This window comes from Bombus vosnesenskii, unplaced genomic scaffold (genome assembly GCF_011952255.1).
Source record: "Bombus vosnesenskii isolate JDL3184/JDL3185 unplaced genomic scaffold, Bvos_JDL3184-5_v1.1 scf7180000013395, whole genome shotgun sequence".
NCBI classification, from domain to species: Eukaryota; Metazoa; Arthropoda; class Insecta; order Hymenoptera; family Apidae; genus Bombus; species Bombus vosnesenskii.
Window position 1 is genome coordinate 887,179 of NW_022883020.1, and position 25,373 is coordinate 912,551.

General features: G+C 41.1%; 1 long non-coding RNA gene across 2 annotated transcripts in view; it reads left to right on the forward strand.

Moving 5' to 3' along the window:
* Positions 1-25,373, forward strand: part of LOC117237660 — a 160,427-nt gene that overhangs the window by 8,591 nt on the left and 126,463 nt on the right. Inside the window, exon 1 of one of the 2 annotated variants that reach the window (XR_004494045.1) lies at positions 19,609-19,647. The exons of the other annotated variant lie outside the window; for it this stretch is intronic. This is a non-coding gene — a long non-coding RNA (uncharacterized LOC117237660). Of the gene's footprint in view, positions 1-19,608; positions 19,648-25,373 lie in introns of those variants that run through there. 2 annotated transcript variants of the gene reach the window in all.

Sequence of the window (25,373 nt, forward strand, 5' to 3'; positions counted from 1 at the left end):
GGAAGAAGAATTTTGACAGAATCGTTTGTATTTGAGAAATGGATTATTCGGTCGATCGGATCTTTCTATTTGTTACCGAGTTTGTTACTAGCTTCGATCGATACCAAACTTGTCTCTGGATTTGTTTCTTACTGTCGCTAGGTTTATTTATTGCTCAGCTTATTACTGATTTGTTAGAAACCTGCCGCTAGATTACGCAACTTTGCAAAAAAGGAGAACCGAAACGATTGCGCTCTCTATTTTCGATTTTACGAGTTGTATCGAGACATTCTCAGACACGCTGTATGCACGGTGACGATACACATGGTCTGGTATCAGATCGTAATACCGATCGACATCGGATAAATCGCGATTATGGGCTGTTTGGATACGAGTGCAAAGAGCGAAATGGCGCGTATGGTCGCGTATGAACGACGACACAGGTGTACTTGCCATTTTCGTTTTATCCAAGCTGTGAAGTGTAACATTATCGTGATCCGGAAGAGGCGGTCGGCGGAAAGTGCAAATTGGCTTCGATCGTAATCTCTTTGCCGTTAGGATCGATCACCGTCTACGTATACAACGTTTTGGTGTTTTGGCGTTTCGGTATTTCGAGACGGAAATGCTGAATTCCAACAATTTCCTCTCGAGATAATTTGGCCGTGCCGATACGAGCCGTCGCTACTCTTTCGACCCTGTTTTTCCGACCCGATTATTTCTACCTCTTTCCACTGTCTGGTTTTTTTCGTACAGAGATATCGTTCATTTTGTCACTCGTCGAAATGAAAAATCTTTTAATTAAGACCGTTTTATTTGCGGCGTTCAGATAATCTCGCCAATCAATTTCGCGTCCTGTTTTCTGTCACCATTGTTGCTATTTTCCAGCTTCGCGGCATTCGCGTCAACGATTTTCCACTAATCCGATTATATATCGAGTAAAGAAAAATGTTGTAGATTCTCATGAAAGATGGCCGACGTGTATATTTACCGAAGTAGGTTAAGCTTGGATCATAGGTAGCAGCTTTTTCATTAGGTCGATATTTGGTCAAAGTTTCCACTAAATTTTGGCGATCGTAACATTCTTCGACTGGTTTTTGATTTTAATTCATTTTGTATATAACGCAATTCCATTTCTAATTGTATCAATAATTAGAGAACACCCTGTACATTCTCACACTTATCATTTCAGTCACCGACTAAACATAAACGGAAAGTGTAGTCATTGAATTATTAATCGAAGAAGCGATTTTCCTCGCGCATACGTAACGAAAAAGTCTTGCGTAAATCCTTCATAGCCTTCCTTCCGGAAGGAGCAAAATTGATTTAGAATATATTCACTGGATTATCCACGACTGCAGAAACGAAAGTCGAGTATCGACGTTCATCCGGTGCAATTCGAAACGCGAGCTTCGCGGGGATTATAAACTATTGTTAACGCGGCGATGTTTGACGAGTCGCGAGGGGAAAATTCTCGACGAGCTCCTTTGGGTACAAGGTACAATGCAATCTGGCCGGAATGTAAGTGGAGCCGAAGGTAGCCGACGATGAGAGGGCTCCAGCTCTCGCGAGATTCCCGTGTCAATCAGTCGAACGGAATTCGAGAACGCAAGATTTTTTCTGTCTCTCTTTACAGTAGCACGGGGTTTCTCTGTCTTTCTTTCGCTATAGGCGTCTTTCTCGCAGGCTGAAAATCTCAACTGTTGCGTCCGTTCGATGGAAAATGCGAACCCGCTGCGAAAACCCAATTACCAGAGTCTGGCGTATGCTCGAACCGCGCGCCTCTTTGAACTCGTACACGGCCAGTCCGTCGATTAATTCCGCGTTTTTCGCCCCGCGCACCCGATGGATGGGTAATCGATCGCCAAGGAGACCGTTGAAAGTGAATTTTCTTTTTTTTTTTTTTGTGTGTGCGTGGTATGATGCAAATGATTTTTGAATACGCGTCTCTTGCATGAGAATTTAGGATACTCAGGATGGACGTGCAGCATCCGTGGAAAATTTGAAGGGGCAAGAATGCACGGAAGACACAGTTTCCAAAGATATATCAAATATCCAAAGCATAGCAATTGTAATATATAGCGAAGGAAATAGATTTATCGAAAATTATGTTTGGAAATGCTATTTGACTATAAACCTATCCTGCGATTATCGAGCAGCCAGTTCTTCTTTAATCTTTTCGTAAAAGAAACGAGACTACCTGTAAAGTTATTTACACCTTGAAGTTAGAAGGCAAAATTCCTTGAAAGTTGCGAAAGGAAGGGAATTTGTAATCTCGACGCGTTGCTTTTTACAAGACGAGTGTAAGTTTCATCTTTTATTCCGTCTAAATCTTTGTAAAACAAATAACGCGAGCATGTAAATTAATTACTTGGACGAAAAGGATGACTCAGAGTCAAGAGATCCGTGAAAGCCTCTAATTGGACGAAAGTGAAAAGTTGAGCGGCGAAATTAAGCGCGGGGTTTAAACGCACGCGCGCATGAACATTTTTTTCATTCGGCCGAAGTTTGAAAGCGTATTGCGGGGCGGAAATTTATTTTGACTGTTGGAGCTATCGATGAATCTATTTTGACCATCGATACTGCACCGCTCTCGTAAATTGTACTTTGGCTTTGGTTCCATACGTACAGTGAAAAAACAAGCCAAAGCTATTAAATTTTACAGTCCAACTGTTTGAAGCAGCCCGCGATATTTCATGTTGAAAGAAGCTCGTTTCCCCGATCCTTTCGTATTTGCACCCCTAGAGTGTGATTATTAAATAACTTTAACAAAATAATTACGAAATATATTTCACGATTTTTTATTTAAGTTTTTCCACCATAAAATATTTGAGCGTTAGCGTTGCTCGGAAGCAAAACACGTTGAGACTCGAAAACCATATTATTCGCGTATGTTTGAGATTCTCTCTTTAGAAATTTCTTGGCTGCCTGTGCCTTGTACGCGCGCAGACTAACAAACAATTCGGAAATAGACAGAAATTTCGCATTGTAATATACGACATGTTGGACGTCGAAATGGCCGATACTAGATATATTCCACGTTATATTTATTCGAAAACGGCGAGGGCGGAGCTGAATTCTTGCTTTAAAACGATCCCTCTAGCCATTCTACGCGCATTAGATTTTACACAACTTTGTAAGAACGGGTTTTCCGTAATTAATCAAAAAGTCATTTTCCCTGTGGCTTTCTATAGGGATTACGTGTTAAAAGTTTCAACTTAGAAGATGAATATCTCCGTTTCGGTAAGGCTGCACTCTGTTTGAAATTGAACAACGTATAGATAATATATAGAGTAAGCCATCGTGAAAATTTCAAAGGAATTGCAAGAAAGTCAATCCGTGTTGCAAATACCTTAATAAGTTACAGCCACTTGAAAGTTTCTTTTATGTTGCAGCAAGTTTTTCAAATTGTCGATTGTTTGAAGGATTCAGCAAAGAAACGAGGAAACGTTTGCCAAATTTTTATGCCAAGTAATTGCAGTTAAAATTTACTTTTTTGTATATACAAGCGTTATTTAACGAAACTTCCTCTACCTGTCCACTTGATTCTGCCCCCGATATTGCATATAAAAGTTTTCTATCATGAGCGGTCAAATACATTCGTGAGCCATCGAACGTAAAAAATCCGCGGAATATTCAATTAGAAATTCACGTATGATCCCGTTTACCTATTCCTTTTGTTTCCGGTTTTGCGACGGGCTCGGAGGAGCAAAAAGGGCGGCCATTTGCGTAATGCACCGTGCAAGTATCGTAATGACCGATAAATGATTTAGTATCGATAACATACGGTTCCCTCGATATTAAAGGAAAACGGTTTCCTAAATAGTAAAATTTCTCTTCCTTTTTCTCTCGCTTTCTCTTCGAAGCAATCAGCACGATAAGACGCTCGAGGCTGAATGGAACCGTACGCGACGACATATTAGTGACAGATAGGGTATTAGCTGGAATTCTCGCTAAAGTCAATTTTACACGCCAGCAGTTCCATTCCATTCGTTGGAAATAATATTTTTCTCTTCTACCTCTTATTTATCTTCCTTTGGTACTAATATATTGGAGAATATAATAGCTCGATAATGGGGCAGATTCGGTTTTAAAATTATTGCTTGCTGTTGCAAGAAGCATTAGAGCGTGAGACTTGAGCAAATATTCTTTCCACGGTACTCTTTGAATTGTGAAATTGGATCGCGTTGTTGGTTTTGAGAGATAAAAGGATATATATTTTATATTTTAATGTCCACATCGTGTAATTAACAGTTTGACGATTGTTCTCGATTGATATTACCTTTTGTTTATACGCTTTAGATACATTTTTGTTTAAAACACTATGCGTTCTTTAAATATCTGTCACAGCTTGCGAATATTACATTTCACGGCGTAATAATATTAATTTACGAATAAATGGTTAGACATAAATATGAAATATCACGTTGCGACATATCAAGTATTCGATTTCACTGTGTGTATCGATTTCGTAAACCTTTTTTGAAATAAACGCTTCCATCTTTCTGTAGATCATTTTACGTATAGCGTATCGTATCGAAATCGAACATTTTAACTTTCGTAAACGATTAAATTTTTTCAGGTCTCGCATTCAACCAAGTACTTCTCGTTGAAAATCGGAATAATTTCGTACATTACAGCGTACAAATATAAATAAAAGTAGCAAAAACAGAAACGCGATGCGAATATTAAAATCGGCCGTAAAAATCGAGAATTCCATATCTCTTTTCCTCTGTCATCAAAAATATTAATATTCTTCGGAATAATCGTCTCCTATAAATCGTTCATTCCAAAGTCTCAAAACGATCAACACGTACGTACGATTTTTTTTACGCCTGACGTCGGAAATATAAATATTTTTCATGACGGAAGAAACACTAAATTATTTTTTTAATGAAAAATTCGCCCACGATGATTAAAAACACGTGTACTATTTTTTCGAGAAAAAAAATAATAAAAAAGATAACTGGTCAATTTCAACTGCAATTTCGAAGCTATCCAACAAATCTCTTCGTACGAACGAAACTAAAAGAGGCGATCAATCTGGATGCTGAAATATGGCGGCATTGGGAACCACGAGATGGAATAATCGAGCGAGAGCGAATTGTTCGATGGAGTAGTCGTCGCCGTCCAATTAGGCGAACCGGTAACGATCGTTTTTTCCCCGACGAAATCTCGACAGCGCTTTATAAGCTAGGTCTGATCCTAGATTAGCGTTAATTTTGAAACGGCGGACCGATCGACCACTCGTAAGTGGATTCTTCCGACGAGTGGCGTCGTACTCGATGAGTAGGATTACGTATCAGCTCGGTGCACGACGTATAATCGAGTAACCACCAGTCTATTAGTTTGATCGAAAAGTTCTGTCCCCAAATTTGTTTCGTACTTGTTACTTTATTTCCGAATTTTCGTAAATCGCGGGTGTCTTTTTTTTTTTTTTTTTAAGTATTACGCGATTCAGTCACACGTGGGACACACTTCGGGAGTCGGTTGTAGAAAAGAATGGAAAATGTTCGTATGTCTTCGTTTACGAGATGCGACGAATTTTGCAAGCAGAGCAAATTTATCGAAAATGTTGAAACACCGAGTAACAGGATCCATGACAGGACGTTTACTACAGGTTTGCCTTGAAACGCAACGTGGTCATTTTCAGCTCCTTCGTAGAGGTGACTAGATAACACGAAATCGATACGGAGAATTGCTTTTCATCGTCTTCGGCTGTACAATCAGCTGCAGAAGCGGGTTGCACACGTTTACAAACATATTTCGCTTTTCGTAATTTGATTTTTAAAGCAACTTCTTGCGTCTGTACGTTTTGGTTAATGATGGTTTAAAAAATCAAGCGATGAAAATTTGTATCTATTCGATACCTTTTTTCTGTTCCGCGAGAATTACCTAATACTTCAGACTAGAATTCACGACAGAAGAAGATATTTCCCGATGATAACGAGATATTCGAATACAGTCACGTTCTTCTTAAATCATTTTAGAGTAAATGCTAGACGGTTGAATGGTCTGAGAGGTGTAGAACAATGGTAGAATTTAGTAAGAAGGAAAAGTTCTAAATAAATATCAGACAGAAAGGAAGTAAAACTCGAGAGATACAGGAATATTCTGTGAAAGGAGAGAATGTATGAAATTGAAACTTCAGAAACAGTCTTGTGAAAAATATCGCGTGCCAGCCTCTCTTATCAGACATTCTTTGCCGAGTAAACTTTGAAGATGTGCCTGGAAAACATTTTTTAGATTCTGCTCGCTCGCAGATTATAACATGGAGGATTTAACCGAGGAAATTTACAAATTAATCCGCTGATTAAATAATTTCAATGCAGTGACTCGCTTGATTAATTATACATATGTATAATTATGTTATTTCATATTCGTGCAAGATATACAACGCGTTACGGAACAGTATTTTTTAGAACCTTGAATGATTTGAATTCTAGTTTCAAGATGAACGGTTTATCCTAAAAGTGATTTATGGCGATGAAATATAACGAATTTTTTCCTTTCTCTTGTCGATTTTTATTTATTTTCGCGTAAGATCCATTTCTCTTAATTATTATCGCGAAGACACAATAGGAAAACAATTATTTTCTTTCACATAAATCACGTATCCACCAGGGGAACAAACCATTTACAGAGCAATTAAAATTAACAATTGAAATTTGCTTAATGGAATAACTGAAAATTTCGTCGAATGGTTCGGTATTCTCATAACAGGACAATGTAACGCAGAATAAGCGATAAATTCTATCCTTTCTGACTTTTGATTTCGTTCGACAACGAATTTCCTTGAATCCAATTAAGAAAAAATCGAATTACCTTTCCATGTAACATCTGTGATAATCTCCCTTTATTATTATCGCAAAACCAAACGTGTTGATCGTTTTATCAGCATTCGTATCTCTCGTCAAACAACGAGAGAAATTTCGTCGTTATATTCCATACGTCGTATAATACGACTCAAATCATGCTGATTAGTCGCATCTCTGGTTCGAATAGGCGGCCGTCAAACGCCATAAATCCGGCTCGATTCATCGCCTAATCTGTAAATTCAAAATGAGTTATTCTCTGCTCGGTAGTTGTGTATGCCTTTCTGGAACGTTGGTTGCCTGATATCCTCTCTCCACGTAGACGCTCGCACACACACGTGCACACACATAGGCACACAAGTTGCATGAGGCGTACGAATGTGGAGTGTAAGCTGGTTGACCTTTTGACCCACAATTGGTCATCGAAATGCCAATGTAATCGGTCATTGTTGGCAAACAGTGGAGAAGTGGTCGTAAATGGAGGAGCTGCTGAAAATTGAATTCGAAGTCGCGATTATCGATCCGCCTCTGTTGCACGCGTCTTCTCGAGGATCCTTTCAAATGGGATTGATTAACCCCGTTTGTTTCCAGAAACGATCCCGTAATTAATTCTTGTTCATTTTACAGTCTTGCCGAGTTTGACTTTGATGTTCAAAGTATCGATCTGCCACTTTTATCCGCGTATGTGCGCGTTGTACGTAGATCATTAGGATTAATTTCGCATTGATCAACGATGTTAACGACGCACTTTCGAGTTCGTCCGTAGCGTACATTTCTAGTTTCATATCAAGTTTTTTCCAAGCCCGAAAACTTGAGTCTTCGTAAATTTCAAACAAGAGAAGCAACTCCTGGCGTGTACTGTCTTCGCCATATTTCCATTCCGCCGTGTTAATTCGTGGAAATTGCAAATTCCATCGTCGATTCGACAAACTTTCCAAACGAAGAAAACAAATTGAATAAAAGTCTGGAACGAAAACCTACCACCAACATAAACGCGAAATCCAAAACATTCTGCAACGCCAGCCTCTGAAATTCCCACCATACTCTAATTTCCCCCAAGGATTCCAACAAATTGTCCACGCATTGAATTTCGTAAAAATGCCCGATCGATCCAATTTCACCATCCGTTCTACGAAAGCAAATAAAATTCCCAAAGCGACAACAACGGTGGAGAGAGCCGTTTGACAAACAGCGTTGGTAATTAAATCGAACATCGGTACGCGGGAGGAGTCAAGCGGTTGGAACAGTTGGTAACTAATGTAAGCAATAACGTCGCTTTAAGCTGGACCTAATGACTGTAACTATGGCCAGGATTAGCCGTTAACTTGGCCGTAAACGTTTCCTTCGGGACCTTTCGACCAACACACGGCAGCGAACCCGCGGAACATAGCTGACCGAAAATGTGGCCGCACTCGTTGCCCCAAAGTGTGAAATACGATCGCGACGGAGCACCTCTTCGAATCCTCCAGCCCCTCGTTTCCGAAGAAATACGCGACTTATACACGGTGACCCCGTACGAATTCCATGCAAGCAAATGGCGGTTTACGAGGAATTTCACTTTCTCGCGGGAACCGAGCTGCCGATTTTCCCGTCGATGGTGTAGAATTTTCTGTAAGCTGCGAAATATGGCTGTTACAGGGGATTCGAGACGCGAGGAATTTCTATTTCGTACATTTTTCGCTCGCAGCTTGGATACTTTGTAATTGGGGTGCCGAAGCGTCGAATGACGCGTGTAAGTGGCAGAGGCGGATCTTTCCACGGAATACGTAAGGACGAAACAGCGATTTTCCTTCGCTTTTTAATCAATATTTCAGTGTTGTGGATTTTCGACGTTTAGCGTTCTTGCATATTTAGACGCAGAACGAATGGAAGAAGAGAGTTTGGTGGGTTTGTTAAATTTATTTTACCATCGGGCGTATTTATTGTATTTACGCAATTATTTGGTATATGTGCGAGCGTTTGGTATAATAAAATTCTATTTTAGGATACCTGATATTAAGATAACCATGTTAAATTCAAGTCACGTAGAAAAATCCACATAAAAGGCACGCGTTGAATGTATTTGTTGTACATGGACTTGCAAGGAAGCGGGCGAACGTATCCATTAATCACACGGGGTGAGGAAAATCGCGTTAACAAGCGGAAGCTCGCGGTGACAGGCGAAAGACACCTGGTAGACGGATGTAGGAATTTTTCCAGCGAGCCAGGAAATTTCGTATCGATCGTGCAGCCAGATTAGCTACGCGTACACCGGTTAATTGTCGGTGTATGAAAAAGAGCAGGTGCCTGGTCGTGTCGACCGAGCTTCAAATTGCGAACGTTTCCGCGTTCCTAAAGAGTCACGGAAATGCGGAAACAAGCGAATCCGCGGAAACTCCACGATCGAGTATAATATCGTCGGTTAACGTTATTATTCCGGGCCAAGAGAGTCGTGAGGGAGGAAGCGGAGCGAGTTAGCCCGGTATTGTGCAACTCGTGTCGCTCGTCGTCGGCTGGTTCGTTAAATTTTTTAATCCCATCGACGGCGCGCCTGTCCCGACGCCATTAATCTTTCACGCGTCCGGCATGCCCGATGATCGTATCTCGCGGTTCCTCGCGAATGTTTGCCGGAAGGGTGTTTCGTCGGTGATACTGGAACTCTGAAACGCGCGAAAGAAAGAATAAGTGCAGTAGCGTTGTCAGAAAGATAGATTCTTTCTTTCTTAGATGGCTGGATTGGAATTTCGTATGGCGAATCTTTGTACGATAACGGCGATACGTGTGTTGGTTCGTCACGGATACTCGCTGATACTTGCCTAAAAAGAGAAAGAAAAATTGAATCTTTATACGATAGCATCGACGTTCGTTACGCGTTATATCGACGATCGAGGAGTATTCAAAACGAATTCAGTTTTCTTAAAACGAATTTTAGTAGTTTAATTGTTAATTACTTGAGTTTCTTCTCTGAGTGGATTTGAATTTGGCGGGTCATTCGTACGATAGCTGGATAGTTGAAGCTACTACCGAGTTATTAAATTACTGTACAAAAGAAAGTTGTTACTGGCCAATTTCGCGAAGGGAAGCAAGACATCTGTATTAGCCGGAAGAATAATCATGCTACTGCGCAAAGCTCCAAGATATATCGTTTCATTCCACTCGATAAAACTGGTAAAAAAAACTCTACTATACATTTTCCCAAGCGATATATACATATATTCGAAATATCGAGCTTACAAAGCCATCTTGCAAAATAAATCGCTTCGAACGAGTATTTTCTTTTGTTACGGCGGAAATTCGATCGATAGACGAACGAGCCTCGATCGTTGAATTTACCGCAAGCCTATAGACTATTTTTTCTGTTTCATAGAAGTTTATCAAGTTGGAAGTGTATCAAATAACGGTTACAGATCCGCTAAATTTACGAGATCGCGTGTTACTGGCAGATACAGGCATAACTCGTAGGAATACTATGGAATGTGTTTCGCAATACTGCTGACACTTGTGAGCCACGAAGAAATATTGGCAAAACTCGCGTAGAATCGTGTAGCTTCGGGCTTTACAGAAAACATTCTTCCCCGTAGGATATTCAAATTCTCTTGCTCCGCGAATTCGTTAAATTTTATCGGTTAAATGAAATAGATTATTATTATTATTCGATCTATTCTTTAGAACGCGTTTCCATGAAAATGAGGTCCGACTAATGGAACGTGACCAGATGGGAAGCGATCATGATAATGTGGCGAGGTAACAGAGATTTTTAGACGAAGGTCCTGGGATTGGGTTTGCACAGTATTCGTGTTCCAATTGAATTTTTATCCTCCTCTTTTTACAATAATTTTTGCAACAAAAAAAGTAAAATAATTCTCATCCAACTTCCTTTTTAAATTTTTTCATTCCATAAAATACATAGCGATGCCAAACTTTCGATCAATTACATCAAATCGCTCGAATTATTTCTTCTTTCGACTATTCCAAATGTCCGGTGTAGGCGAAATAGCCTATAAATCAAATTCCAGTTAGAAACGAATGAGATCCGAATAACGTCTCGCTTGTGCGGATCGAGTTTGTATAATAAATAGAGGTTAAGTGTATTTTGTACGAATTGCATGTATTAAATATCTGATATATCAATAGAATTGGATTAGGCCTGGTTATCGTAGAATAAAGTAGATTAAACCCGATCAGTAGTGAATTAAATCGGATTAATCTGGATTAATCTCGAAACTGGTTAGATTAGCTAGGATCTATTCTGTTTCAGGTTAGGTTAGGTCCAATCGTTTGAACATTATGTTGAGCTAGATTGAAATAGTCATACATTGTGCCGGATCTTGCTGGATTAGGTAGCTTTAGAGTGGGTTAAACTTAAATTAAGTTAGGTTGGGTTCAAACAGAGCTGCCTAATTTTTCACGATAATATCTAACATCCTTGCTTCGCTCGCTTCAATGATCTTGGAATAAACGTACCGTGCTATAGATTTCTCCTCGGCTTTTCTAGCAACGAATCCTGAGCGCATTCGCGCGATTGAATTTGGATTTATAATATCGTTAACAACATTTGAAAAATCAAGAATTTTCAATTGAATTCGAATTAAAATGGTACATAATATGGTACTCGTACGATTATACATACATGTGTGCAAAAACTCTGACGTGGTTCATCGCATGGATAGAAAACCGTCAAACGGATAACAAAGCCTATAGATGACACACATGATCGGTGTAACTCAATCGGATCGCGAGAACCTAACATTTGTTTTCCTTATCCATAGACTACACGTAGGTAGCTTGACGCATCCGCCTAAATCCGACCTAACCTACAAATCCATCTTAATATAGAGAATTTCTTAGAATCGTTTTGCCATTCGCGTTTACACGGCGCCATCGTAAAATTATATCCGCGGCTTGGAAACAATTTCTCCAGCCCACGAAACTCCTCTTTATCCGTGTCTACGTTACAGCGTATATCGATTTCCACTCGAGGCGAACGGGATCGGTTCGCCTTAAGAAGGGAATACAAAAATATGTGCTTAAGCCCTCAATCGGCCCGTCTACGTAGCGATTTACATGAGAAGACAAAAACTTGCTTTCGAGGCATCCTCTCCTTCCTTTCTACTCTCTTCTTCTCCTCTGTCTCCATGCTTCTTCTCATCCTCGTCGCGCCAACACACTCTGCACTCTGCACGCCGAGTGCGAACGCGGCGAAAGGAAAAGCTGGCTCAGCGAGACTCGTGCGGTACTTTGCATTTTACAATGGCAAAGATATTATGTAAAGCGACTGCGCTCGCGCGCGCCACTACACACACACACACACACACACGCACGCACTTTCTTTCTCCCTAAAACGTCGCTCGAAATTTCTTGATTTTACGGTGCACGCGTTTGTCAATTGTTTCAGAGAATGGTTCAGTTACATTCTTGTAATAGTCGTGCCAAGATTATTCCTTTCGCAGAGAGGAATGTCTGAGGATGTTCGTGACGGGAGTTTGATTTTTACCATCTTTTCTCGTGCATAACAATTATAAAATTAAACAATACGAACAGACGCGTTCGCTTTAAAATAAATCGTAAGGGAATCGAATTCACTCAATGAAGATTTATAAGTTTCTAAGTTCTTAGATCCATTTTTATCGCCCTGTATGCAATCCCAATTACTCACTCTTCGTCATTGTTAATCATTAGAAAAAATTCCACTGTTGATAAATTTATCTAACGCTTCCTCGGCTAACGTGAAATTCGACGTGGTTCTTTTCTGCTTGTTATTATCGATTGCTTTTATAATCACGCTCACACTATCCTCGTCTCCTTTTTCGTTTTAACCCGTGCTGCCCTCTATCTAGGGCATCACCGCTGTCCCCGGCAGCCGTCTTTACACACACAATTCACCCGATCTAAAGATCCATAGATCGTTGTTTAAGTTTTATCCTCTATCCACTACAAAAGCTTTCGAACCGTACACCTACCTGATGACGTGTATAGTAAATATAAAAACAAGAAAGAAACGCGGTGGAAAGTTGTCGTAATTTTATAGAAAATACGCTCGTCAACGTAACAACGAATAATTAAAAGGAAAAACGAAAGTAATTCTACATGACTGTGTGCAGTCGAAATCTAATATTTTTTATCAGTATTCGCAGTGCCGATTCAAAGAACTTTTGTTTGCGATTTTTTTTAAAGAAACCTCCTACTATTTTATAGATCTGTTGAAACGCGCTCCAATTCCTATTAAAGTAATTGGAATGGATTCGTTCCAATTAACAAAATCGCATTTTTCTTTCAATAAATTTATACGCGAACATTTGTTCCCGACTTCTAATGCATTGTTCTATCCATTGGTTGGTTTTCACGTAGCGTTCCGTAAAAAAAAAATTGTTACGGCTACGCTCGCTCTTCTTCTAGCTTCTAGTACAGTTGAAAATACTACACAAAATATACAATAAAGTACGATACACGATAAAAATTCAATGGACTTCGCATACGGTGTAAAGTAATATATACTGCGTGATGTTTTGAAGGCAACCTGTATATTGTCAAAAATATCGATCGCGCGGCACCTCGCAAAAATCGAAACGGATTGACGATGTCGTTGCGAATATCGTGTGTCGTGTGTGGCTCCCTCTAGAATTCGTCAAAAACAACAAATTCTAACTGATGCCAATTACACGAGCGTGCAGGCGATTTCGGCGCAGTTGTCGGAAACAATTTCCCGTTGTAGAACGTTGGTGTGCAACCGATGCAAGTCCGTATCCGCGCACTTGAGCGCTTAAAACGCTCCCTTTCGCCCTTTTTTTCCCCGGTGTCACTTATCCGCCGTAACGCTTTTAGTCCCTTCCGTGTCTGTGACTGTGTACAAAGTGTCTACACGCTGCTATTCTCTAAACTGCACGCCGTTGCATATGGAAATCCACGCAACGTCGCTTCTTACATTGCACGGACACGTTGGGGCATTTAAATTTATTTTTCCGCTGCTTCCTTTTGCCCCGTGTCTCGAGCAACGTTTACCCAAGTTTGGAACTTGCTCCACCCGTCCTTCAGCAAGGGGACGATTGTTCTTTTCTCTTTTCTTCGTATTTTTCACCCTGTCCGCCATCGGATTACCAGGAATTAGGAGACTCTTTCGTTTTACTGGTTTTTTAGGTTACGTGGATGTTTGCCTCTCGTTTTGTTAACGGAGCTAATCGGCTGATTATTTGTATTACAATGTCGTGTTACGAACAACGGATATTATCACGGTAGAAATGTCAATGATCTTGGAATAGTGCTGGAGAAATAACCTTCGATGTTCGATTTTAACGAAATACCTGATACACGGTGATTTGTGTTTGCAACTGTGAGTTCCAATATCAAAGGTGAAGTAAAAAGAATTCGAAGACAAATATGTAGGAGTAAAATATTAACAAACGGTTAAAAAAAAGAAAGACTCGTTCCTCTTAAGCAATTAATTACGATCGATCGAGCAAAGTTGGAAACAATTAAACCTGCAATTAACTGGACTACGCAAATTTATCCGTTTCTTAAATTTTAATTAAGCGATCCGCTAACGAAGGCTAGACTATCAGGATATATTTAGAAATTGTGTCGTGGAAAGATAAGTTGGGAACGACCAGAACTTGTTTTTGTTCCAGTGAACCGGAAGACCGGAGAAGGTACATACTTGACTTCGTTAGGGAAGTTAGGTTGCTCCCTGCTGCAGCTAAACTTTCCACGAACTTCGATTATCCAAACTCATTGGAGAATACATTATTTGAAGAATTGATTTGTTTGAACGATCGAACGATCGGGTTACGAGTATATCGTTCGCTAACGTAATAATCTACAGTCTAAGAGAACGTTGTAAAACGAAGAGTATTTCGTTATACGTACTTGCCTCTTTCTCACATACATGATCTTAGCGTTAAACGAATCTTCTTAAAAGTTATCCGACGACGTACGAACGTTACGAATCTTAGCAGACTAAAACACTAAAAATTGCCAAACTCCAACTACCCGAAAATCTGACCCAAAGTCCTCAGTCTCGCGAACAACCACAATCTTTCGAGTTTGCGAAAACAGGAGCCAGACTAGGCTCCAAATAGACTCGAAACCGAGAGCAGCTCCGAGCTGTAGCAGAGTTAATGACAGGGCACGGTTGGGCCAATTATTTAACCAATTATTTACTCGGCGCAGGCCGGTAAACCGGTTTTATCAGCAAGTCCTCTGACCACGGCTCGCAATGGCAAACAAGCCGTGGCGTTGCAGGTATCTCGTGTGTCTCGGGCCGTGCACTCTTCTCGCCGCGTATCGATTTCTCGCGTCGTTACGTGGTACGCGTGTACAACGTTACGTTCAACCAGGCCACCAGGTTATCTATACGGGCCGTTTTAACGCGGACCATTGTCCTTACTGAATCGCATTCCACAGATACTGTCAGTTTCCTACTGTCGTTGCTTCTCCAACAACGCTATCGTTGCTCACATCGAATTCATTATGCGATGTGTAGGTCGTTTTCATGTTGGTACCATTATGGATCTCGAAAATTTCGAGCATCTCACCAATGGTATCTGTAGGTGAAAAAAAAATTGAAATTTATTTGACGGCTCAGCTTGTATTATGGGATCGGCTGTCATTTCCTTTGATATATGACGTTAGGATGATGTTAGGGGAATGCCATAGAATGGCTAAGTTTGCTAGGAGCAAGAAATTGTAAAACTCTGTTACGTTAAATCAAGGGTGGATTCAAGAGACAAGGGACTCGTTGAATCAAGGAATTTGGCTATCGTTGGATTTGTATACTGGAAAATTAAACGAGTTGTGGATCGATCATGGATCATAGGATTCGGTACTGTAGGATTCTCGATCACGTGGAACTTTGTCGAGTCGTTTCCAAAGCTACGAGATTCGCATCGTGTGGTTCAAATAATTTCCAAGATTCGTTACTTAAATCGATAATTCTTTGCTCTCCTATTTATTGGGTTAAACGATACAACCTCGGAGCGGTTCAAACATATTGCCATCTCGAACAAGAGTCGCAATTTACAACACCCAACGACCAATCTCACCCATCCCTGAACACCAAACACTCTGCCACTATGAAAACAGAAAAAGGGAGGAAGAAAGGCCATACAGAAAAAAATTCTCTCTCTCGTGCATCAGCTAGGGAAGGACTGGTGAACCTCCTCGCTCAAAGATGCATAGAATTTTCCCCGGCTGACGCCGGATGATTCAATGGGTCCATGAACAACCTTCACCGGATGGAGGAGGTTATGTGTGTCAGCCGGTTCTTCCATTGTACCAGTGCACACGTACACGCAAAAACGAAGGTCCTAGAAACACTCGTCGCGGATTTGTCATCGTAAATCGTCGGTTGGGATAATCCTAAAAGGAAGAGGGAAAAGAACGAGAGAGCGAGAGAGCGAGAGAGAGAGGGAGAGTGGACGACGAGGGAGTTTTTCCGGTACTGTCTTCAGCCGGGACACATTTCACAATTAGCTCGGTATTACGTCGACAGGATTAAAGGCGCACGACGGAAGGTTGCCGTGTGTCTAGTATTCTTGACGCCTGGCGCGTTATTTATGTGCCAGTCCCTAATTAAGTTCAGCCTGTAATCGCCCTAATCCACTTTGCCTGGGAGCACGCTTCCGATTCTTAAGTGCGATCTCTCAGTCGACCCCTGTTCTATTTGTACACGAGTCTTCGATATTGTTCGTCGAAAACCTACGATCGTGTTCTTGGTCCGACTTTGATTCTAATTGCGTCGACTATAGCGCTTTACGACGATCGTTTATTATATTCGTACAATCGCTGCATATAGAGCCTGTTCTATGGCTACGACATCATACGTGGCTCGCAAGCGCGCGTGGGACGTAAATATCGACTGGCAGCTTTGTATTCATTGCAATATTCAGAAGTTTGGTAATGATATTAGGAAGTTTGGTAATCTGTTAGTTCGTTATCACCCTTCTCTCTATTCGTGTTAGATCTGGCCCCCTGGATTTTGTACTTCATTCGACGCTGCGTCTACCCGTGGTTTCGCGTCTAGGTGACGTTTTATTTGCTCCCAGTGCGAAGTTGTAACGTACGTGACTCTTGGATTGTAAGGGGCTTGTTCTTATTGCATCTGGGACCTTGTTCCAACCCCGTTTTACACTTTGCACTTCCGCCACGCTTCAGAATCGTAATTTCCGATGCCGCTTTACCTTTGCTTATACGTTCCAATAAAATTCCTCCAGTCACTTTATTATTTTCCGCTTTGACGTATTATTACCTTGATCCTCTTCTTCGATTTGTCGGTATTCGGCGATCACGAGGTCCGAAATTTAATTACAGAGAATAGATTGGATTATCGCTTATCAATTATCAGTCCCTTTAACGAGACTAATTTTTTCTTTCAACGATGGAAACTATAATATGATTGTATAGACTATGATACCACCTACGCTGAGAGGAATTTTTCCAATCGCATCTTTTGCTTCAAACGATTAATAATCAAAGTAAAGCGAAAGGTCATCGCGAATACTTTATCAGGGTTTCTTCGATTCGTGGTTTCGGCCAGATTTCTCCGTACCAGATTTTTATATCGACTCCTGCGGTCGTTTTCTCGAGAATCCAGGTTTCCCGGAGATCCGACGCGAGGTAGGATTCTTTCATTTCGCATCCGCGCGTCCGAAAGTTCGTTTCAGCCGCAACTCCGGGCTTTTGCATAAACGCGAACTCGCGACCGGAAACGTTTCAATATCGCGGCAAGTTGTAGAACTAATATTCCCCGCTGTGTGTACGTAGAGAGCATGGAGCTCACATATTTACCGTGACACAATTTTGGTAAATAGAAACGATGGAACGTGTAATGGAAGGATCGCGAGTTCCCTTCGAGAATCGATTCGGACTCTTGTTTAAACTGTTCGGAAACGTTCTTCGCTAAAGTTTCCTGTCTTTCTATCTGTTACTTCCTGCAGCGGATGCCCGCTGGGCGTAAAGTTGTTTTATGTAACGAATAAATCGAATTTGTCAGCTTGGAGTGTCCCCTGTACTCTTCGATATATGAAATTTTTTGACGAAAGGAGAAGAAAGAAGCGAAGGGCGAAAGAAGAAAATTAGAAAACAGTAAATTGAACAGCGTGTACTCGGTTCTAGAGACTCGGGAATTATTACAAACGTAATGTATATCGTTGGAGATGTATTACTTGTAGCGGACGGATAAATATTTCAGTGAATTATTGTTCGATATAAGCGAAACGCTATTAATCGATGGAAGAGTCGTTTCGCCATGCAGACCCGAGGGATTGACGTTCAATTTTTAGAGGTGTACGAGAACAGACTCGATAATTAATTCGATCAGATCAGTCCATAAATCGGCCCGTAATTTCCTGTCGTAAATGTTCGATGTCCGCGGAAGTTTGCCGAGGATGATTAAGTGTACACAGTCATTTAATATAGGCGCCTGCTTTGCTTTATTAATCTTTCATCATTCCCTGTTCCGTTCGCTTCGTTTTTCCTTTGTTCTTGGAGCCTGCGAGCCGAACTATTATAAATTTAAGCTTACACGAAGCCTTATGATTCTATGCTCGACTTTCCTCCGATAAAAAGCATCGAAAATCAAGAGTAAAGGTTCGATAATCGTTTTCTTTAATATTGGATCGATATTCGCCTGGCCTTTGAACCGAAAGACGGCCAATATCTATCGCGAAACACGCATGCAGGATAAATCTGAAAGGCTGTTAATAGGATTTACGGGCGTATTGTGTGCCATAAAGCTAATAGAAACTTGTCATACGGATCAAAGAGGAGACTGGGAAAGATGAAAGAAACCTTGGCAAAGATGAAAGATAAATTGGCTTCGTGTTAAAACAAACCCATCGCCGGTGCCCTTCAAAACCGTGGAATTAATAGAAACGACCTGGCGTTTTTCTACCTTGACAAACTTGAATTTACAAGGCAGTTTTACCTGTCGTAGTATTCGATTTAAACGAGAGGTTTTGTACATTCTTTAACCACCATTCTTTCACGTCGTGTTATTAATTGTCACCAGCAATTAAATATACTTTGTAGAATTAAGAATTCGGATAAGGATGCCGATGATGTGTTACCGTAAGTTGATAAATAATAGCGATGTACATACGTGGATCAATTTATCCAAATCTAATTTCAAATCAAACGTACGTGTCGATAAAAGAAATTAATAACCCGAATGAAAGTAACTCTAACAAGCGTCGCTCTGAATTCAAAGGTGACGAACACGTACATAGTTCTATTTATTCAAACATACGTTCGACAAGCACGAACGTGCTTGTTAATGAAATTTCATTGAATATTACGAGGATGAGCGAAGAATTCGTGAATTCAGAGACCGATACAACCGCTTCGAATTCATTTTACAGTAGTCACTTCCCCATTTAAAATCCCTGAAAGCAACAATTATCCCGTAGCTGGCTGACAGCATGAAAAGGCTACTATCCCCGGTCCACGAAACTTCACCCGGTCTTTCTATTCTCCTTCTCTTTTTCTCGAACCTGCCATACGCATTCCTAACCTCCCTTTTATGCCAGAGTTTTACTGGGAAAGGAATGACCTCGCTATCCTTAACAAAGAATGTGTGTGGCTTACAACTGAAGGCTGTGGCAGAGCCGGGATTGAAGGCGCGTCTGCATGAAAGCTGCTGCCATTTACTCGGCGAACATCTCAGAAACCGCGCGTCGAACGAACGCAAAACGTCCCTCTGAAACTGTCTACCTATGCGTGTGTTAGTGTTTATCCGTGTGTGTTGGAGCACGCGTGTAAAGAAACTTCCTACTACGTGTTCATTTTACGTTTCCATTTGCAGTCGCGGTATTATGCTTTCTCTCATTTTTTGTTTCAGGTGAGTCATTGGAGCCGTAATGAAGCCACCATTGTATCGGGCTGTAAGGTATGAAATGTTCGTTTCCTCGAATTAATCTTTCAACGTTAGTAGTATTATTAGCGAAATTCCAAGAGTCGCGAGTTCAATTCGCGAATTGGTACCGTTGGTACCGTTGTCACACGCGAGCGTATATCAGTGATACGATATTAAGCAAAGAATGAAATTTTATGAACTACAGAGTATCCGATTGTCCGATTATATTTGATAAACAGATTATAAAATAGTATAGCGAACAGTACGAAGAAACGACGTAACGTAATAAAGAACTTGAAGCATTCAAACGAGCATTACATATGTTACGACCTAATATATTTGGTCCAGATGACGTTCCACGGATCATCGAAGGTTACCTCGATGAGTCACTTGCAATTATGAAGCAACTAGAGGTTAGAATTTGAATATCAATGAGAAAAAGTGGAAGATTGAACGTTGCAGTAGATTATACGGCGTGTGAGGTTTCCAGATGGCCATTGACCGAGGTAAATAGGCGGCCATCGGGATTAAGTTTCTATGGGGGATAATTCTGACATGGGGATCCTGAAAGAGTCTTTAAAACTGGTTTTAACCGATCTCTGACTACCTGGTTCGACCCGATTCAGCGATCGAATCGTCCCATTTTTCATAGGGATAGATTCTTATCGCCAGTTCGAAGCAGGCACTAGAGAAAATAAATAACAACAAATATCGCTGCTTGAAACAATATTTTATTTACAGTTTTATTTATTGATTAGAAAACGTTTTAAAGGGAACAAGATGTATAGCGTTTAAGAGTTTTTAATCTTCTGTTTTACAGTTTTCACGATATTAGAATAAAATTCTCAATTCCTTTTCAAGTTTTAGCAATGTTGCGTTTATACGCGTCGACATACTTTATACAAAGGCACCTTAAAAAGAGCTCCAAAAATATCTGTTCTGCCAATTGCGAGAAAAATTTGGGAAGGACAAGTAGAAAGGCAACCACTGCGAAAAGGATATAAACTACAGCGAAGGTGGAGTACTTTTTTCCCGTCATTTAATCAAATTTCCGGGCTGAAATTCGAGTATTGATTCGCGTTGCCGTTTAATCGACGTGTTCTAACGTCGAACGAGGCGGTTTCCGGCCGCGTAACGAGATTCGAATCGTTTGTATATCGGTGCAACAACGAACAGGTAGGGGCTACAGTACGGGCAATATTCCAGCCAGCGTGCTAATGTATTTTTAATACGTTTCCCCGGCGATTAATCAGACGGCGTGTGGCCGGCCGTGTGTTTTTAATGTTCGACGCAAACACCGGCCACCCTTTCACGCCCGGTGAAAATTTAAATAAGCCGCACCAGCGAACGCCACCGGAGATAAAGAAAATTGGCAGGAAAAGGGAGAATCGTAAAAGCGTTACAAATCGTGTTCCCTATGCATTCTCTTCCTTCCCTTCTTTTGCCAGCTGAACGTTCAATATTTTTGCAATAATTCGCAAACCGTCGGGTTTTCATATTCTGGAATTATTCGGTTATATCGATTCTTTTTTTTGGGGAAATTCATTAAATCGAATTATTTGGAATTGCGTGAGGTAGCTTCTCTTGAAGAAATAATCGAGAGTTAGGTTCAGTGATGTACAGAAAATGAAATATTTTGTTAATATTATTATGAAGAAACTCAGTTTCCAATACCGTAAAATTGAAATTGACGATGGCTACTGATATTCCTCGTAAAATCTCCATCGTTATTGGCCTAAATGAGTATTGACAGAATTAAGTTTAATATACTGGAATCGTTCAATGATCCACAGAGATTTGAAATTATCCAGGTGTTTATCTGAAGCGTTTAATTTCTCTGCATATTTTCACGTAATTTATTTTCAACTATGTCGGTTATTTAATCATGGCCGGAAAATATTGCGAGTATATCGATATTCAAAAGGTGTGTCTACAAGTGTTCCGATACTTTCGTAAGCCGCTATAGCCGCGTTACGTGTTTCTATCTCACGCTCTTCGTTCGCCATATCCACAGACCGCTCTGTTGGCACAAAAAAGGGGACAAAAAAAGGAAAGAAGACAGTCCAGTCCGCGTGAAACAATAATTCCCCGAACGGGGGTGGTTTTTTCCGCGGCTGGAACGCCAGAGGAGGCCATTTAACCGCGTTGTAACCGGTGGCTTTAATCTGCGCTGACGGGGTGCGGCTCATTAGATGCGATTAGTCTGCAAGCAGACACGCTCCTTTATGTCCACACGTACATGCTTACGCAGGTACACGTAGACGCGCGAATAACCAGCGCAAACTGCTCGGCTGTCCCCATCAGGATTCAAGCGGCGTGTGTCCTCTGTTGCACACGAGAGTCTGTGTATTTGCCCGCCTGTAAATCTATAGACGTACACTAGTCGAGTGTGCATTTCTCTATACGCGTCTATGTACATTAATGTTCGTAAGTATTTGGCCGTTCTGCTCGATCCGTGGAAATAGCGTTTTCAAATCGAAGCAAAGTGCAGTAACATGCAAATTAACGACGAATAAATTAGTCGTTGCGTATCGGTTTTTAAAAATCAATTTCGACAAACATACAATTAAACTATAGTACGTTGTGATTCGATCGTGATACATTTGTAGGGATTTAAACGGTGGAAAAATGTATAGAACGTGCTGACTACGAATATCGAATATACAAGACAAAGGTAATTATAACATTCAGCGGGCGAAGAGGAAAATCGGAGAATCCGAAGACAAAGACTTTCGCGTCATTCGGTATCATCTTAACTACATTTTCGAAAATAATCGACCGTTCAGATACCTTTGAACGATAATACAGCCACTTCGCGTACGTGTATTCGCGATTATATGTACATGTGAGAATGGATAATAACGCGCACGAGAGTACGAGGCAGTCGTCTTGCATGGGCACTGTCAGCAGATTCGGTGACAATGAGGATGCGCTTTTAATAAATTGCCAGCTTCCAGCATGCACGATTTCCGGCCTCCTGCTCCTACCTCCATGAACATTCTGCGTGTAGAAGTGACGTTTAATGGCTGGGGATTAATGGGGTGCAGGTGCGCCACGGGGATGCCGCGAGCTGCGAATTGCTGGGGGACTTTTAGGTGACGAGGCTCTTATTTGGCAAAGCGATTAATGGTTGCGTTGGCGGCTGGTTTCCGAGGTCGAGGATTCGATTTCGAAGAAGTTCGTTATGGCAAGGAAGAAAGTTACGAAGACAGAAAAATGGGAAATAGGAACTTTGCGGTTAACTTACGAGAGATAGGATAATTAAAGGATTATTTAAGAGATAAATCTCATCCTCATCCGTTATTTAGTTAATATACGAGCAGTCGTTGAGTTAAGAAAAGATACTTAATCCGACTGGATTATATTCCAATGTCATGGTACGTTTTCATGATTTAAAAAAAATATGACGAAGCTTTTAGAACGGTGAACGAAGAGCGCTGTTTTACGAAAAATACCAGCGAATCGACTTACGCCACTGTTTAACCTTCCAATTAATCCATGGCCCTAAATTAATCCTTCTCGTATTACACCATGTTTCCGTTTTCGTAAACGGTTCAACAGCATCAACGCCATTTATCCTATCCAGAATTCTTCGAAAGCTGGTGTTCACGGCAATTTGCATTTCATTAATGTCGCGCCTTGTCCCGTTTAACGACGCAGCCGAGTCGAGAGAACAGCACCCGCGCACAATTAAAAGTTGAGGCCGACTAGCATATTTGCATATGGTGTAAAAACTCGTTGTTACATGGATCGCGTGACGCACGAAGAATCAAGAAAAGTCCCTTGTATTTCCGAGTTTTAATGCCATTGGTCCACGGAAATACTACTTTAACTAGTTTATGCCGTGGATACGTGGATCGGTGAGCTACGCGACTTCGTAAGCATAAATAACAGGCGTTGGTTGATTTGTCACAGTGAAACTTTGGCAATGAAAATTCACAATAATACAGAAAGTGGCGGAAATTGTTTTAATGTGTAACATCACGATGAAAATTTCGAAAAATTATTTTTAAAACTATCCTTTATTGGCAAATATTATGTTAAAATACTCAAGTACTATAAAACGCTTTGCAACGTTAATCTCCGATTTAAATAATATAAGAAATGGATAGGAAAAGTAGGAAAAATAATTTACGAAACGTTGCCAATTCATCCTACACGACACGTAATTGCAAACTAATGACTCGAAGCTGCAGTACTTACATCGCATTAAACATTTTACTTCTTTAATTATTCGACTCTGCTCTGTTTCAACTTTCTCACTTTCGTCTTCTTTCAAACTTTCTCTCAACTCTAAACAACTACATCGTTGCTTAACTCTTCCAATTATGGCTTCGAAACTCTTTAAAACGCCATACATCCCAGTCGTAAAGACCAATTGGACGATGGTAACCCGAGACTATAAAAGTCACGAATCAACTCTAACCGGGATCATTTAACTAGGATCGTGAAGTTCGTGGTTGAAAGTGATTAATCTCGTCGAACGACCGCGTTCCTGACGTGTATGCTAGTTACGAGGTTCGCGGGGGCGCCCGAATCGCCGTGAAAAACCGTGTGCACAGAGGAGAAAAAAGAAAGAACGGAAACGGGAGGGCGCGTCGAGGCGAGCACAGCTTCGAATTCGTGTTTTTCACGCTTCTACAAGAACGCGACAGTCATAAAGCGAGCGGAATGGTGCGAGAACACGTGTATCGTGACGTGATTTTCAGCTGGCTGTTACGAATGACTGAGACGTTTCTCCGCTGCGTGGGTTGGCTTGTTTCTTTTATCGTACGAGATCTCCTCTTGCTCGTCCAATCCGATCCTTGCCTTTTAGCAAATTTCTTCCTGAGCAATTCGTTGCCCTTATTTCCCTATATTTATTCGTTTCTCTGGATGATCTGGCGTGTTTTTATTTGTTACGCCTGCGCAATCGCATCTTTGATATTTAGAAAGTTACACGTAAAAATTGGGAGTTCGAATTTGACGTTTCTCCTCTGGGTATTGATTATCAGTGACGTTGATCAAAATCTACGATAACGGGAGATGACCAAAAAAATTCCGACTCCCACAATGGTTCTCAGCAACGAAAAAGAATTCCATTCTCGACGATAGTTGCCAGTAACGAAGAAAATTTTCTCGTTATACCGCGACCTTCTGAAATTTCAGTTATTACTATTACGATGCCTGAATGGGACTCGTTGCATTCTAGAAAACATCGTAACAAAAGCTATATTCCAATGTATCTCGGTTAACGCAATAAAGATGACAAACAACCAGTGTTGATGATCACCGGCGAATAATCCACGAGGACAGACTGTTCTTAAATCACGCCGCTAGCTAAACGAAATTTCCAGAGCTGCGCTGGAATTCTGCGGTTTCCGCGCGGCCTGCAACACCGCCGGTAAATTCTCTCATTTCGTCGGGCTTCTTGTTATCCTTCCGCTCTCTTTCAGCGTTCTCTCTTTCTCTCTCTGTCTCTGTGGCACTGTTTCTCTGCCTCTTGCTCGCCGGCTTGTCACCAGAAAGCTTCATTATCCCGGGACAGATGACGAGTAAACGTTCGCTTAATGAAATCTTCGCAGTGATTTTACAAGGGAAGTTTCGCGAACCGGAAGAAGGTGGCGCGCAGAGAAGGACGCTCGAATACCATTTCCAACCTCTCCGTCTCGAGGTACGTTCGTATAGACGACATTTCGGGGGAAGGGTTTTCCAGATTCCGGAAACTGGCGATCGGAGCACGCGAACGCTTGGAAATCAAGCGGAAATACGCTTCTGAC